Source organism: Heloderma suspectum, chromosome 13 (assembly GCF_057233095.1).
Source record: "Heloderma suspectum isolate Gila_16-S chromosome 13, 16-S_ref, whole genome shotgun sequence".
Lineage (NCBI taxonomy): Eukaryota > Metazoa > Chordata > Lepidosauria > Squamata > Helodermatidae > Heloderma > Heloderma suspectum.
Window position 1 is genome coordinate 28,790,849 of NC_139470.1, and position 15,623 is coordinate 28,806,471.

Here is a 15,623-nt window from a genome sequence, read left to right on the forward strand (position 1 = left end):
CCTGGGGGCAGTTTCCTTCCCGTGGTCTGGCTCTTGCCGTGGTAGCCCGCCCTGCCAGTGCATTCTTTCTCCTGCCGTTTTGAGCGGAAGCTGGTGCATCTGCTGTTGTACAGCCTGGGATCACCCCCCACCCCCGTGGTGAAAGAGGTTTCAGCAAATGCTTTGGGGCTGGGAAGTGGTTACGGCCTGGCAGGACCATGAGAAGTGCGGGCCTTCAGTGCAGGAGTGCAGAGCCTCAGGCTGAATCCGGCCCGCTAGGACTCGCCTGTCCTCTGGCCCCACCCTCATTCTCCCAGGACAGCCCCTGATGGTGGGGCTGGTCCCCAGCTGTTGTGCAGGTTTTTCTGGGTTCTAAAATAGGGACACGCCTCTCCCAAGGCCTTCTAACTGGCAGCATGAGCTTCAAGCTGCATTAGGCTGGTAGTTTTTGCATTTTGGTCCTGCCCACCACTGGAATTCGGCCCCTGAGAGCTTCTCTCAAATGGAATTCAGCCCTCGGGCTGCAAGAGGATATGCACCCCTGCTTTAGTGTGAAGACAGCCTTGAGGCTTGGAGGCCTCTTCGCTGCCTTCCGAGGTGCTTGCTTCCATTGCAGAGTGGGGTCTGTTCTGACTGCGGCCACTGCACTGCAGGACTTGGGCTGTTCTGAGCAATCCCAGAAGGGAGCTTCCCTGCTTGACCTCTCGCAAGCAGCTGCAAGCGTGCTGGTGTGATTACTCAGGAGGAGGTGTGGGTTGGGCAGAGCCCTGCTCAGCTGACACCTTGAGCCCGCGCCACTGTCTCTGCAGCCTCCGGTCCCTTCCAACGCATGCTGGGTCGGGTAAGGGAGAAGTCGCTCCGCTCCCTCAAGCGGACCGTCCCTTCCTGCCGAGAAGGTGGACTAAGCTGCCACCTCCCCCTTCTGCCCTGGGTAAGTTAGGAGAGCCCTTGCAGAGGGCAGAGGAGGAGGAAGAGGTGGCAGCTGCAGAGACACCAGTGGGCTCCCCTCACTGCTGGAGTGGCACCTTTCAAAATGCAGATGCTCATCATGACAGTCTCCTTCCCCACGCCCCCAAGGAGAGTCCAACTGGCAGGCAGCTGTGTCGATCCATGCCAGAGCACCAGTTCTAGCCGTTGTTATCCCCACCAGGAGCAGGTAAAAGCTATTGTAAAGCGAACGGGCCTTCGGAATTGCCTGTTCAAGACCAAGCCACAAACGCTCTGCATCACAACAGGGGTAGCTCACCACAATATATTGCTGCTGGGAAAATCCATTCCCCCCCCCCAGACACCCAGACACACACACCTACACACCCCTGGCTGCTGTGGGGATTGCAGCTAAACTCAGAACAGGAGAGCCTGGGCGGGTGGCAGGTGAGGTCACAGCCCTGCTAATTGGAAAGCCCTGGCGCTTCGCCCCGGCGAGGCCTGGCTCCTCTACGCCACTGGCCCTCGAGCATCTGCAGATGTTCTGCATGTGCTCGCTGAGAAGGTGCACAAGGCCTCGAAGCGTTGGGGGCAAACACACAGCTACTCAGGAATGCGTAGGATGCACATCTGCCTTCGCCGTCCGTGGATGGCAGCGGCAGTTTGAGACATCAGTTCCTTGCTCTGCTCCCACCCCATGCCCAAGCACGTACAGAGGGCATTTCCCCCCTGTGGCCAACTAGCTGCAGCCGAAGCCCATGCCACTGGAACGGCCTGGTCGGGGTACAGGAGGGAAATTAAGCCACAGTACAAAAGCCTGACCAGAAGCCGAGGCCGTTCCAGACTGGTCTGACCCATGTTGCCATCCACTTGGTGTGCATGGAACTAGAGCAGGGGTGGGCAAGGATGGCCCTGCAGAGGTTTTGGCCTGCAATTCTAACCGGCCCTGGCCAGCGTAGCCAATGGTGAAGGATCACGGAGTTGCAAGCTGTGGAGGCTGGTGTCTCCGATGTCGGTGGGGCACTGCATCCGCTCTGGGTTTCAGTCAGAACTCTGAAGGAGCTGTGACTGAAACAAATGACAAAGCACTTTGGAGCGCTCCTTTAGAGTTCTGACTGGTTCCGACTGAAATCCGGAGCGGATGCAGTGCCCGACGGACATCGGAGTCACCAGCCCCATAGCATCATGGAATAGTAGGGTTGGAAGGGGCCCACAAGGCCATTGAGTCCAACCCCCTGCTTAGTGCAGGAATCCAAGTCAGAGCATCCCTGACAGGTGGCTGTCCAGCCTCATCTTGAAGGCCTCCAGTGTGGGAGAGCCCGCCACCTCCCTAGGGAATGGGTACCATTGTCGTATTGCCTCCACTGGTTGTAAGCTAAAACACTGGGAGGGACACAAGTTGCCCACCCCTGAACCAGAGGAAGCAGATGACTGCTGTTTTTGTTACTATTCATCATCATCCCCTGAAATTTCCACCACGTTATTCTAGGGATGTCAGAGAATTCCACCATGGATCTCGGTGAGGCCGAATGCCAGTGCATTTGGCCCCCGAAATCCGTGGCAGAACAAAGCCCCCTGCCCCCCCGAAAGGCGCGCAAATCGGAGCACTTACCTGCTGCCATTCACTTCCTCATCATAGCCGTATTAGGCTACGTAAATAATTATGTAGCCTATCACGGCTAACGCAGGGACGCCATTTGCTACGTTTCCTTTTTTTGCATACGTTCTGCTACGGCAGCCGCCATTTGTGTTCCCTTTTTTTCACCGTTTTAGCCTATGTAAATATTTACGTAGGCTATTACGGTGAAAAAAAAAGGAACGCAAATGGCGGCCGCCATAGCCGCCGCCATTTGCATCCGCTGTTTTTTTTTTTTTTTGCTTGCCGTGATAGGCTACGTAAATATTTACGACGCCTATCATAGCAAAATACAGGGACGCAAACGGCAGCAGCTACGGCAGCCACCATTTGCATCCCTGCAGGCTGCCCAGCGGCCGGATGTCCAGCTGTGGGCGGCCCTGGCTGGCGGCTCCATGGAATCTCTGCGGAGCGGAGCTGGCCAGACAGAATTTCAGGGGAAGGGACGGAGCGCCTCCCCCCCACCGTGAATGTCACCCTTCGAAAAGGTAAGTGACTTTCATACATCCCTACTTTATTCTCACAAGGATTGCATGTGACAGGCTAGGCCTGAGAGGGTCCCCCGTGGCTCTGTTCTCTTTCCCACCCCCCTGCATCAAAGACACCAGACGCCATTATCCTTGTGCACTGCTGGATCAGGGCCAGAGCCACATCCAATGCAAAAGAGGGGGAGCTGTTCCTCTCGCTCTTCCAAAATTGTTGTCTGCCTGTGGTTCTTTGAGGATCTGTGCTCAATGCAAAGGAGCGGCGGTTTGCAAAACCAACAGCAGATGTCACCCTTGCTTCATCCAGAGACGGGCGATGCAATGCATGCTTCTGGTTATGGGGGAAATCCATCTGCGATGTTCTGCACACAAAAGGCCCCGGCAGATCCTATTTATTTACAGCCTTGAAGGATTTCCTGCCAAAGGAGTAACAGGGTGTGGTGTGGCAACAACTGCACAGTGTAAGAGCCATGCCCTGGCCAGGTGCCAAAGAGCAAGGAGAGCTTAATCATGCTCAGCGTTGGCGGGATGCTTTCTGAGTGCCCAACGTGCGTCACCAGAGCGCCTGTCACGCATACTTGTGCCTACACAATCCTTCCAGAAATTGCTTTAGTTGCCCTTAAGTGCAGAAAAGCACAACTAAAATGATCACGGGGCTGGAGCGTCTCCCCTATGAGGGAACGCTACAACAGCTGGGATTGTTTAACATGGAAGCACTGTGTACAGTTCTGGTCACCACACCTAAAAAGGATATTGTAGAGCTGGAAAAAGTACAAAAAAGGGCAACTAAAATGATTGAGGGGCTGGAGCATCTCCCCTATGAGGGAAGGTTGCAACAGCTGAGATTGTTCAGCTTGGAATAAAGGAGGGTCAGGGGAGACATGACAGAGGTCCAGAAAATGATGCGTGGTGTGGAAAATATGGATAGGGAGACATTTTTCTCCCTCAGAATACTAGAACCCAAGGGGGTCACCCCATGAAGATGACTGGTGGGAGATTCAGGACAGATAAAAGGAAGGGCTTCACACAGCGCAGAGTCAAACTATGGAATACGCTACCACAGGATGTAGGGATGGCCACCACCTTGGACTGCTTTAAAGGGGGTTAGGCAAATTCCTGGAGAAGGCTATCAATGGCTGCTAGTCCTGATGGCTATATGTTGCTTTCAGTATCAGAGGCAGTATGCCTATGTACACCAGTTGCTGGAGAACATGGGCAGGAGGGTGCTGTTGCACTCCTGTCCTGCTTGTGGGTTTCCAGTCAACAGCTGGTTGGCCACTGTGTGAACAGAATGCTGGACTAGATGGACCCTGGGTCTCATCCAGCGTGGCTCTTCTTATGTTCTTAAAAAGCTTTCCAGAACATGGTCCCCCCACATCCTGGGGATCCTTTATTTCATGGGTCCCTGCTATTTCCTCAGAAGAGGCCAAGTTCCCTCAGCGAAAAGTACACCTCAAACGATAATGCAATCCCTGCTCTCAGTCAGTGCAGCGCCAGTCTTTCACTAACAGCTCTAATTCAATCACAAACTCTTCAGTTAGCTCAACGCTGCTTTGAACCGTTAGGTGATGTTTGTAGCCAGCACAAAACTGGATTTTCTTCCCCATTATGTACGTTGCATTCTTGTCACAGCAAGGACATGGCTTATTACCATCCTACTCACCAAGGGGCCATGCTGAAAATATGTTACCCCTTTCCTCACCAATCCACAGTAAAACAAACAAACCCTTCTCCAGGAATGTGTCTAACCTCCTTCTAAAGCCATCCAAATTGGTGGCCATCACTAGATTCCGTGGTAGTGAATTCCATAGTTTAACTGTGCATTGTGTGAAGAAGTTCTTCCTTTTACCTGTCCTGAGTCTCCCACCAAACAGCTTCATGGGATGACCCCGGGTTCTAGTATTATGACAGAGGGAGAAAAATGTCTCCCTATCCAACACCATGCATTATTTTGATCACTTCTATTCCTCTTACCCCTTTTCCAAGCTAAACAATCCCAGCTGTTGTAGCCTTCCCTTGTAGGGGAGGTGCTCCAGCCTCTCAATCATTTTGGTTGCTCCTTTCTGCACTTTTTCAAACTTTACAATATCTTTTTCTGCTTCAATAGCTCCATGCTTCTGCTGACAAGGCTTGCTGTGGGCATGAATTGTGACTTTGCAGGCCACCACAAACCTTGTAGCTGTGGCCTAAGCGTGGGGTGAGAAGGTGTAACAGAGGACTGTCTCTTTATTAGTAAGTAAGTAAGTAAGTAAGTAAGTAAGTAAGTATTTTAACTAATTCTTATTGCTTTCATATTATTGTATTTATCGTGCTGCTTCACTTGGCTGGTCTTGTGACCATAATAAACTATTACGTATACACTGTCTCTTTATTTGATTTAATACATTTGTTTATGGAAATTAGGAGATTTATCTCTCCCTTCCAATACTAACCAGGCAGATTAAATGCTTGTCTTAGCAAGGTGGTGGAAGACAGACAAATGGATCTCCTGAGGAGAGGAGTTCCATAGGCTGGGTGCAGTAACAGAGAAGACTCCCGCATGCATCCTGACGATCTGGCTTCTGCCACAGAGAAAAGCCTCCCCATCGGACCTTAGGGATGATGTGGGAGGAGACGGTCTACTAGGTAACTTGGACCCAAACCATTTAGGACTTTACAGATAATTGCTATCAGCATCTTAAAATGAACCTGGAAACGAATTGGTAACCAGCGCAGCTATTACAAAAAGGGTGTGATTTTCCTCGGCAAGCGAGCACCCACTAACACTCTTGCAGTAGCATTTTGGAACAACTGAAGTTTCCGGAGACTTTTCAAGGGCATCTCTGTGTAGAGTAAGGGCGCACAACCTTTTTGGTCCTGAGGACTGCATCAAGGGTGTGGAAGGGTGCCAGGGGCTGTTGAGGGCACACACAGGCATGAACGCAAGCTTTCACATACACTCATACTCATTCCCACTCTCAGACACGCACATACATTCACACGCACATTCATACACTCACATGCACACACGCATAGACAGGGCTTTTGCTTGCTATCGTTGGCAAGGGAAATAGTTCTATTATTTCTCAGGGGAGAAGGGAACGGCTTCCCTCTCTAGAGCTAATGCTGGCAAGGAAAATCCCAGGCATTCCCTAGCTAGTGCTAATGAAAACAAGGGAAACTCTGGGTGGGGTTTCCACAGCTCCGCAGGCCACCCTGGAAGCCAAGTGGCCCATGGCTTGTGCACCCCTGGTGTAGAGTGTTAGTTTATAGATGTCACTGAATTTTGTGTCACCATGATTAGGTGAGATCTCTCCGTGAACAGGCACAGTTGGTGTACTAGCTGAACCTAGTGCAGGCAAAAGTCTCCTGGCCATGCCCACAATTTGGACAGCCAGAAGCAAAACTGGATCTAGGAGCCCCACCCCACCCCAAACGACGAACCGGTATAGAAAAGGACACATCAGCGTGTCCAAAGGCCCTGAGCTTCGCACTGAACAGGGACATCCCCCTCATTTGGAGTGCCGAGGGCTCATCTCAGCACAGGGAGCACCAACTCCCTGCCCAGGGGCACTGGTCTGCCAGCGCTAAGACTGATGACTGGAGAGAGTGACCCAGGGGTGGGGGCTCGGGGGGCTGAGAGAAGCGGGTCTTTGGGCACTGATGGGGGGACTAGAACTGCCCAGCGCAGTGTTATCCCAGTGGCAGGCGTGGGCAGACATTAGGCGCGCTGGATCTGCTCTGTTTTTACTAGAAGCCAGAGGGTCATCCGTCAGAGGCAGGAGCAAAAGAGCAGCTCAGGAAGCCAATTACCAACTGCCCCTCGTAAGCCATGCAGTTGGATGATTTGCATATGCATATGCAAATACAAATCTATGTTTGCATTAAGGGCCAAACAGCATGCATCGTTAAGAACCATGACCATCTTCATTAATAGCAGGGGTGGGACTTGATCATCAGGCCCACAGGCCCAACAAAAATCCCGCCCTGCTTCTATTAGCTCCAGAAAAAAAAAAGCTCCTGCTGGGGCCAAAGCAAACTTTTGTTCCTGGATTTAACGACGGCATGCCAGGGCAACTTCTTCTAGGCAGGGGTGGAAAGGGATAACACTTCCTTCCCTGCATGCTACCCCTCCCCTATGAAAATCACCCTACCCCTGTCATTAATTAAGGAACGAGGCACATGTTCTCACTTCTCTAAGGAATCATAGAATCATAGAATAGTAGGGTTGGAAGGGGCCTACAAGGCCATCGAGTCCAACCCCCTGCTCAGTGCAGGAATCCCAGTCAGAGCATCCCTGACAGGTGGCTGTCCAGCCTCGTCTTGAGTGCCTCCAGGGTGGGAGAGCCCACCGCCTCCCCAGGTAATTGGTTCCACTGTCGTATTGCTCTGACAGTCAGGAAGTTTCTCCTGATGTCCAGCCGGAATCTGGCTTCCTATCACTTAAGCCCATGATTCCGTGTCCTGCATTCTGGGGTGATCGAGAAGAGATCCTGGCCTCCCTCTCTGTGACAACGTTTCAAGGACTGGAAGAGCGCTATCCTATCTCCCCTCAGTCTTCTCTTCTCAAGCTGAACATGCCCAGTTATTTCAGTCTCTCCTTGTAGGGCTTTGTTTCCAGTCCCCTGATCATCTTTGTTGCCCTCTTCTGAACCCTCTCCAGCTTGTCTGCATCCTTCTTAAAGTGCAGTACCCAGAACTGGAGACAGTATTCCAGATGAGGCCTAACCAGTGCTGAGTAGAGGGGAACCAGTACTTCCCGGGATTTGGGAGCTATGCTTCTATTAATGCAGCCCAAAATAGCATTTGCCTTTTTCGCAGCCACATCACATTGTTGGCTCATATTCAGTTTGTGATTTACTATATGGGTATAACAACCATGTGCTACTTTGCGGTGCTGATGTAACCCATAGTCAGCCACAGTGCCCCCCCCCCCGCCCTGTGCATACAATAAGGGTATAATGAGAGACTTTATCTACATTGGCAGGTGTGTTTTTAATGGTTACAAACGCACTACAAAAAGAGTCTCTCACCTCCAAATCCCTTCCTCCTCCCTTACACATACCTTTCTTGCTGTTCTTTTACAGGTCAATTAGAATAATAGAATCATAGAATCATATGGCTGGAAGAGGCCTATAAGACTACCGAGTCCAACCCCCTACTCAATGTGAGAATCCAAGTCAAAGCATCCCTGACAGATGGCTGTCCAGCCTCATCTTGAATGCCTCCAGTGTGGGAGAGCCCACCGCCTCCCCAGGTTATGGGTTCCATTGTCGTATTGCTCTAACAGTCAGGAGGTTTTTCCTGATGTTCAGCCGGAATCTGGCTTCCTGTCACCTGAGCCCATTGTTCCGTGTCCTGCACTCTGGGATGATCAAGCAGAGATCCTGGCTTTCCTCTCTGTGACAAACTTTCAAGGACTTGGACAGTGCTATCCTATCTCCCCTCAGTCTTCTCTTCTCCAGGCTAAACAGGCCCAGTTCTTTCAGTCTCTCTTCATAGGGCTTTGTTTCCAGTCCCCTGATCATCTTCATTGCCCTCCTCTGAACCCTCTCCAGCTTGTCTGCATCCTTCTTAAAGTGCAGTGCCCAGAACTGGACACAGTACTCCAGATGAGGCCTAACCAGTGCTGAGTAGAGAGGAACTAGTACTTCCCAGGATTTGGAAGCTATGCTTCCATTAATGCAGCCCAAAAGAGCATTTGCCTTTTTTGCAGCCACATCACACTGTTGGCTCATATTCCGCTTGTGAACTAATTTAGTGACCCATTTAGTGGCACATGTAGCTTGGCCCTAAAAGCCTAACTGGGAGTGAGGACAGATGAGGAGTCTTTTTGATGTTAAACGACAGGGAGTCAGAAACCCTTGGTGATTTACTGCATATGATCTAGTGATCTACCAGTAGATCCCCATCTACCCTCTACTCACCCCTACCCTGTGGGGTTTCACTCAGCTGTGGACAGGAGGAACCCCAGAAACACAAAAGCACACTGTGGATTACATTACACCACAGTGACGACCCCTCCTGATTCCATACTCACAACAGGGGAGGTAGCTCAAACCCCCTCACATGTAAGAGGGCTTCAGGGTTGCACTGACCAGCTCACTCCCCCTGCCGCCACCTGCGTGTACAGTGGCCATGTGAAGGATGCGCTGTCGCAGAGCCATTCACATGCACACCTGAATGCATGCATTCATTGCTCCTCCACATGGCCGCTGGGCATGCTGCAGTTCAGAAGGGGAGGGCTGGTCAGTGTGGCCCTGTAACCCCCTCACACATTGGGGGAGCGCACATGAAGGGGGTTGAATAAACGCCACTTCTTACGTACTGGCTAAACATACAGGAGACCAGCAGGCACCTGGGCCCTTATTTTATTTTATTTAAAATATTTCTTGGCCGCCTTTCAGGGCAGAAGCCCTCCCAAGGTGGCTTACAACAATAAAATACATCAAAACCTTAAGAGCTGTGTGGAGAAGGGAATTTTGACCAATGCAGCTTTTCCTGCAGTGGCTAGAACAGAGAGCAGCTGCTGAGATTCCATCTCCTGAAGGGACCTCAGAATATGCGCCATCATCTTCCCAAAGATGCCATTTCACTTTACACGTCACCCAGAGGCAACCCTGGAGTTAAAAACAGCTGTGTGCGTGCATGCGCGCGTGTGAGAAGGTAAAATCAGGAGTGGAGAACCAGCGGCAGGGACAGGGTGGTTTCCCTTCCTGCTATTTTTCTGCTCAAAATCACCTCTCCTCAGCTACATTTCTCCCTGCAGGGGAAAAAACGCATAGGGTCCCAGTCGCTTTTCCTCCATGGGTGGGAAAGATTTTGGGGAAGAGGAATGGTTTGGAGTGGACAAAGAGTAAAATGGGAAAGGCTGAAGTCACCCCCCCCCCCGCCGCCCCTCCGCCCCGGCTGGCTCTCCGCTCCCCATTTCAGCTTTCTGCAGCTGCTCTTATCTTTTTTTTTTCCCTTTAAAATCATGTTAGGAGGAAGAATCGCAGAAGTGCCTCTCACATGCCATTCAGCCCTGGGTTAAGTTCATTTTATTCCATTACTCGCAATTACTGAATGCATAATGAGCTTTTGCAAATGAATATGCAAAGAGTCAAGCAAAATGTTCATTCCACACACCTTTCCTAGTGTGCACATAGAGGCCGGGGAGATTTACTCTGTGTCACAATGTTCCAAGTCTGGCTCTGTTGGTAGGTTGAGGTCAGGGGTGGAGGGCAAGACCTTAAGACTGCCCAGGTCCCCATAGTGTACACTGCAGGGCTGCAGCCAGGGCTGGCGTCAAGGGTAGGCATGTTCGGGCGCCGGCTGAGGGCCTGCACCCCAGCAGGGGCCCCCTGACAAGAGCCCCCTGGCACTGCTGCTCCGCTTCCCCACTGCCACCTGCTTGTTCCCCTGCCTTTCGCTCTGGCCCAGACTGTGGTTGTGGCGAGGAGGAGCAGGAGATGCTGTGGCCTCCTTGTCCCCTGGCTCTCTGCCTGCCAAGCAAGCCAGTGGGGGCAAGGAGGAGGAAGAGGGAGAGGAGTGAGAGTAGCTGGTGAGAAAGGCAGTGAGTAGGCAGAGTCACTGAGGGAGGGGGGCCATGGAGGGGGGGTGTCTTGCCCAAGGGCCCTCCAAAACTGGCAGCCGGCACTGGCTGCAATAGTAAGTTAAGGCGAGAGGCCTGCGGCCCAAGACGTGGCCGGTGATTTGAAGTCAATGGGTGAACTTTGGTCTCCAACGAAGTCCTGATATGCCAATAGCTACCTCTTTCACAAAGGCGGAGGAAGGGACCCAGCGACCGCCTAGTCGTGGCTTGATCTCAGTCAACAGGGAAGAGTTGGTCAATGAGATCGAAGTCGTGTGGGATCTGTCATTTTCAGTTTCTCTCAGTTCCTCATTTTTCCAGGATTAAATTCAGCTCATCTTGAACTCTGAGAACTTCTCAAAAGTCCTAAGGTCAGTTTGTCCTGAACGTTGAGATTTTTGTTGCTGTTAAAAGGTTTGCGCGAAAATTCGTAAGAACTTTTGTGCACATTTCTCCTAACATGTGCATTTTTGTATGCAGTTCCCCGTAACACACACATTTTTTGCAAGCAATTTTACTGGCAAGCAAGGGTGACAGGAACAGGCAAAGGGAACATCGGGGCCTGCTCCAGTTGGACCCCCAGCCCCCCCGCAGGGCTAACTGACATCCATGGCCTTGTGGGGAAGAAGAAGGAGTGAGGGGGACAGGAGCAGGCAAAGGGAACATCGGGGCCTGCTCCAGTTGGACCCCCAGCCCCCCCGCAGGGCTAACTGACATCCATGGCCTTGTGGGGAAGAAGAAGGAGTGAGGGGGACAGGAGCAGGCAAAGGGAACATCGGGGCCTGCTCCAGTTGGACCCCCAGCCCCCCCGCAGGGCTAACTGACATCCATGGCCTTGTGGGGAAGAAGCAGCAGCGAGGGGGACAGGAGCAGGCAAAGGGAACATCGGGGCCTGCTCCAGTCGGACTGCCCCTCCTTTGGGGGACGAGAGGGGGGAGCAGGGCCATCCCACCAGCCCTGCTGACAGTCTACATATTCCCCCCACCTTCCCTCCTGTCAAGGTTTGATTAGTAGATGGGAATTAAAGGATTCTTACCACACAGGCCAGTCCACACTTGCAAAAGCCTTGTGTATTTTTCGGTTAGGAAAACAGATAGCTGCAGCGGATCTGTCGTCATACACGCTGGTATGAAGTAGAACGCTCTCACCTGGTGCTTTGCGGTCTTTATACCTGACATTCGTCACAGGCTGCTCCTTCTATTGCTCCCCCTCCCATTTTCCTGTGACCTTTAGACAATGCAATGCAACGCTATGAGAATCAACAATACGGTGCTTTCCAATTGCATATGAAATACCGTCACCACAAGCTCTATAGGAAACTGCAGGAACCATAGAATCATAGAATAGTAGGGTTGGAAGGGGCCTACAAGGCCATCGAGTCCAGCCCCCTGCTCAATGCAGGAGTCCAAGTCAGAGCATCCCCGACAGATGGCTGTCCAGCCTCGTCTTGAACGCCTCCAGTGTGGGAGAGCCCACCGCCTCCCCAGGTAATGGGTTCCATTGTCGTATGGCTCTAGCAGTCAGGACGTTTTTCCTGATGTTCAGCCGGAATCTGGCTTCCTGTCACTTGAGCCCATGATTCCATGTCCTGCTCTCTGGGATGATCGAGCAGAGATCCTGGCCTTCCTCTCTGTGACAAGCACTATCGTATCTCCTGCCGTCTTCTCTTCTCAAGGCTAAACATGCCCAGTTCTTTCAGTCTCTCTTCATAAGGCTTTGTTTCCAGTCCTCTGATCATCTTTGCCCTCCTCTGAACCCTCTCCAGCTTGCCTGCATCCTTCTTAAAGTGTGGTGCCCAGAACTGGACACAGTACTCCAGATGAGGCCTAACCAGTGCTGAGTAGAGGGGAACTAGTACTTCCCAGGATTTGGAAGTGATGCTTCTATTAATGCAGCCCAGAACAGCATTTGCCTTTTTTGCAGCCACATCCCATTGTTGGCTCATATTCAGCTTGTGATCTACAACAATTCCAAGATCCTTCTCGCTTGTAGTGTTGTTGAGCCACGTCTCCCCCATCTTGTAACTGTGCATTTGGTTTCTTTTTCCTAGGTGCAGAACTTGGCATTTATCCCTATTAAATGTCATTCTGTTGTTTTCTGCCCAGCGCTCCAGTGTATCCAGATCACTTTGAATTTTGTTTCTGCCTTCCAAAGTATTAGCTATTTTGTGTCATCTGCAAATTTGGTCAGCATTCCCTGCACCTCCTCCTCCAAGTCATTAATAAAACCCACAAGCTACATCCTGTTATTGTCTACTTTTGCATGAAGCTAAGCTTTTAATAAGTGTCTCTGCCTTGCATCTTTGCTTTAATCTTATTATGGCCACTAACTTAAAATGGAGTCACTTTGGCCAAAGCTGAATGTCCATTACAGCCATGACTCTCCCCATCACCTTTTCCTTGTGTGTTGTGTCTTTTTTAGGTTGTAAGCCTGAGGGCAGGGACTGTCTTCTTTGTTCATTGATTGTAAGCTGCTCCGGGAGCCTTTTTTGGCTGAGGAGCGGGATAAAAATACTATAAATAAATAAATAAATAATCAATACTAATATAATAAATATTTGTGCACATTTTTTGATTGGAGAACTCCATTGCAAAATCTGGAGAGCTTTGAATTCCAAAGGATATTTTTTTTTCAGTTCACTTGGTGGTTTGAAAGTGCAACGTTAGGTAAGATTGCATTAAAATGTGAACGGGATGACTTTCTCCCCCATCCCTAGAGAACAAGTGACCCTGTAATGCTGGAGTTTGTGATCTTAGGGAAGGCCAAAGTGAGTGTAGCTAAACATGTAGCTTGGATTTCAGGAAAGCTGACATGTGTCTAAAAAATCATGTGAAGGTGATTTTAAGCTGCATAATAGAAACATAGCTTCAAACTCATGGGAAGCAGACAGTGGTTCCACTTCATTGTTAATGTGCACTGGTTAGGCCTCATCTGGAGTACTGTGCCCAGTTGTGGTCATTGTGCTTTAAGAAGGATGCTGACTAACTGGTGCAGGCTCAGAAAAGAGCAACAAAAATGGTCAAAGGTGTGGGAAACATGGCCTATGCAGAAGGCTGAAGGGACTGGGGATGTTTAGCCTGGAGAAGAGAAGACGGCAGGGAGCACATGGCAGCACTTTTCAAATATCTGGAAGGCTGCCACATAGAGCAGGGCAAAGACACGTTCTCTGCTGTCCTAAAGGGCAGGACTGGATGCAAGGGTGTTTCTAGGCACATAAAAGATTTGGGGCACAGGCCCATAAGACATAAATCTGCATAAAACCTTCATATGCCAATTTAGAAATAATTACTTGGATTTATTTACATTTCACAGAAGGCAAAGCCAGCTAAGTAACTTCCCACCCAAATCCCCTGAATAAAATAAACTCTTAAATTAATTTGCCCCCTCCCCAGATCATGTTCAATCCTTTCTCCCCAGCTGTAATCCCTCCTGAAAATCATGCCCCCCAGATGGCAATTGACCTTAGGAAACAGTTCCATTAGCACCAATGGCCTCCCAGGGCGCTGGGAAATAGGTCCAGAGCTAGGGCCCCACAGGACCAGGCCTAGCAACGCCCCTGACTAGATGTAATGGACTAAAGTCACAGGAGGGTAGATCTTGGTTGAACATTAGGAGAAATATATTTGAAGTTCACCAACAGGGCCAATGAACTAGAGGGGTGAAGTGGGCTTTCTTTCGCTGGAGGTCTTCAAGGAGACCTCCAGGGAGACCCCCTACAAGTCTCCCTCCAACTCTATGACTCCATGAAATGTCTGACCACCTGCATCTCTCCTCTAGGGATGCCTGAGGAATTTGGCCGTTGCTAATTCTGATTCAAATTGATCTCCTTGACTAATGTCAGGATTGGAACTTAGATAACTGAGTTCCACACTTTCTGACTGTTCTGGCACAGATCTATCATCTATCTATCTATCTATCTATCTATCATCATCATCATCTATCTTATCTAACCTTCTATCTCTGTCCGTCCGTCCGTCCGTCCGTCTATCTATCTATATCTATCTATCTATCTATCTATCTATCATCATCTATCTTATCTAACCTTCTATGTCTGTCTGTCTGTCTGTCTGTCTATCTGTCTATCTATCTATCTATCTACCTATCTATCATCATCTATCTTATCTAACCTTCTATCTCTGTCTGTCTGTCTGTCTGTCTGTCTATCTATCTATCTATCTATCTATCATCTATCAAAATATGCTTAGAAAATGGGTATTTTGAGAGAAAATGCTTTAGAACAGCCTTCCCCAACCTGGTACTCCCCAGACGTATTGGACTGCAATGCCCATGATGCACAGCCACCATGACCAATTGAATGATGGGAGTTGCAGTTCAGTGCATCTGGAGAGCACCAGGTTGGGGAAGACTGATTTGGAAATTCATACTTAGGGAGCAATCCTAAGGCCGCTAGTCAGCGGCTAGACGGCCATAGGATATCTGGTTTTCTGGAAACCAACCTTCCCTCCCTTCTGCGCTGCCTTGGAGGTAGCACGGAATGACCCTGTGCTCCGTGCTCACAAGAGGAGCGTGAAGCGGCCAAAATGAGGCGTGCCAGGGGCCGTGCCAGGGCAGGGAAGGCGGAAATGCCGGTATGACACATCCTATGTGTCGTCCAGCAGCCTCCTCCCCCGTTCTGCCGTCTGGCGGCTAGACAGCTGAAACTGGCTGTCTAGCCGCAAATGCAGGGCAGGAGAAGTGCGGAGGGAATTATCCCTTCCATGCTTCTCCTGCCCTGCATTGGATAGGCGGTCATCTATGAGTTTGGAGGCGGCCACGTATTTCCATAGGATTGCACCCTTAAATATACATTTAAATGTGAATGTTTGTGCATTTTTTAAAAGCACAGGTTTCTGGGTGAATGCATGAGGCAGTGACACAGATCAGGCCATCCTTCCCTGTTCTCCCTCTCTGGATTCTTCCTTGGGCCTTCCTCTCTTCTAGTCCTTCTGGGGCATTCCCCTTCCAAACTTCCTTCCAGAGTACCAACCCAGCTTTCCCCGTCTGGCTAACCCCTTAGGTCCCCCCTTCCTCTGCTTCTTATATC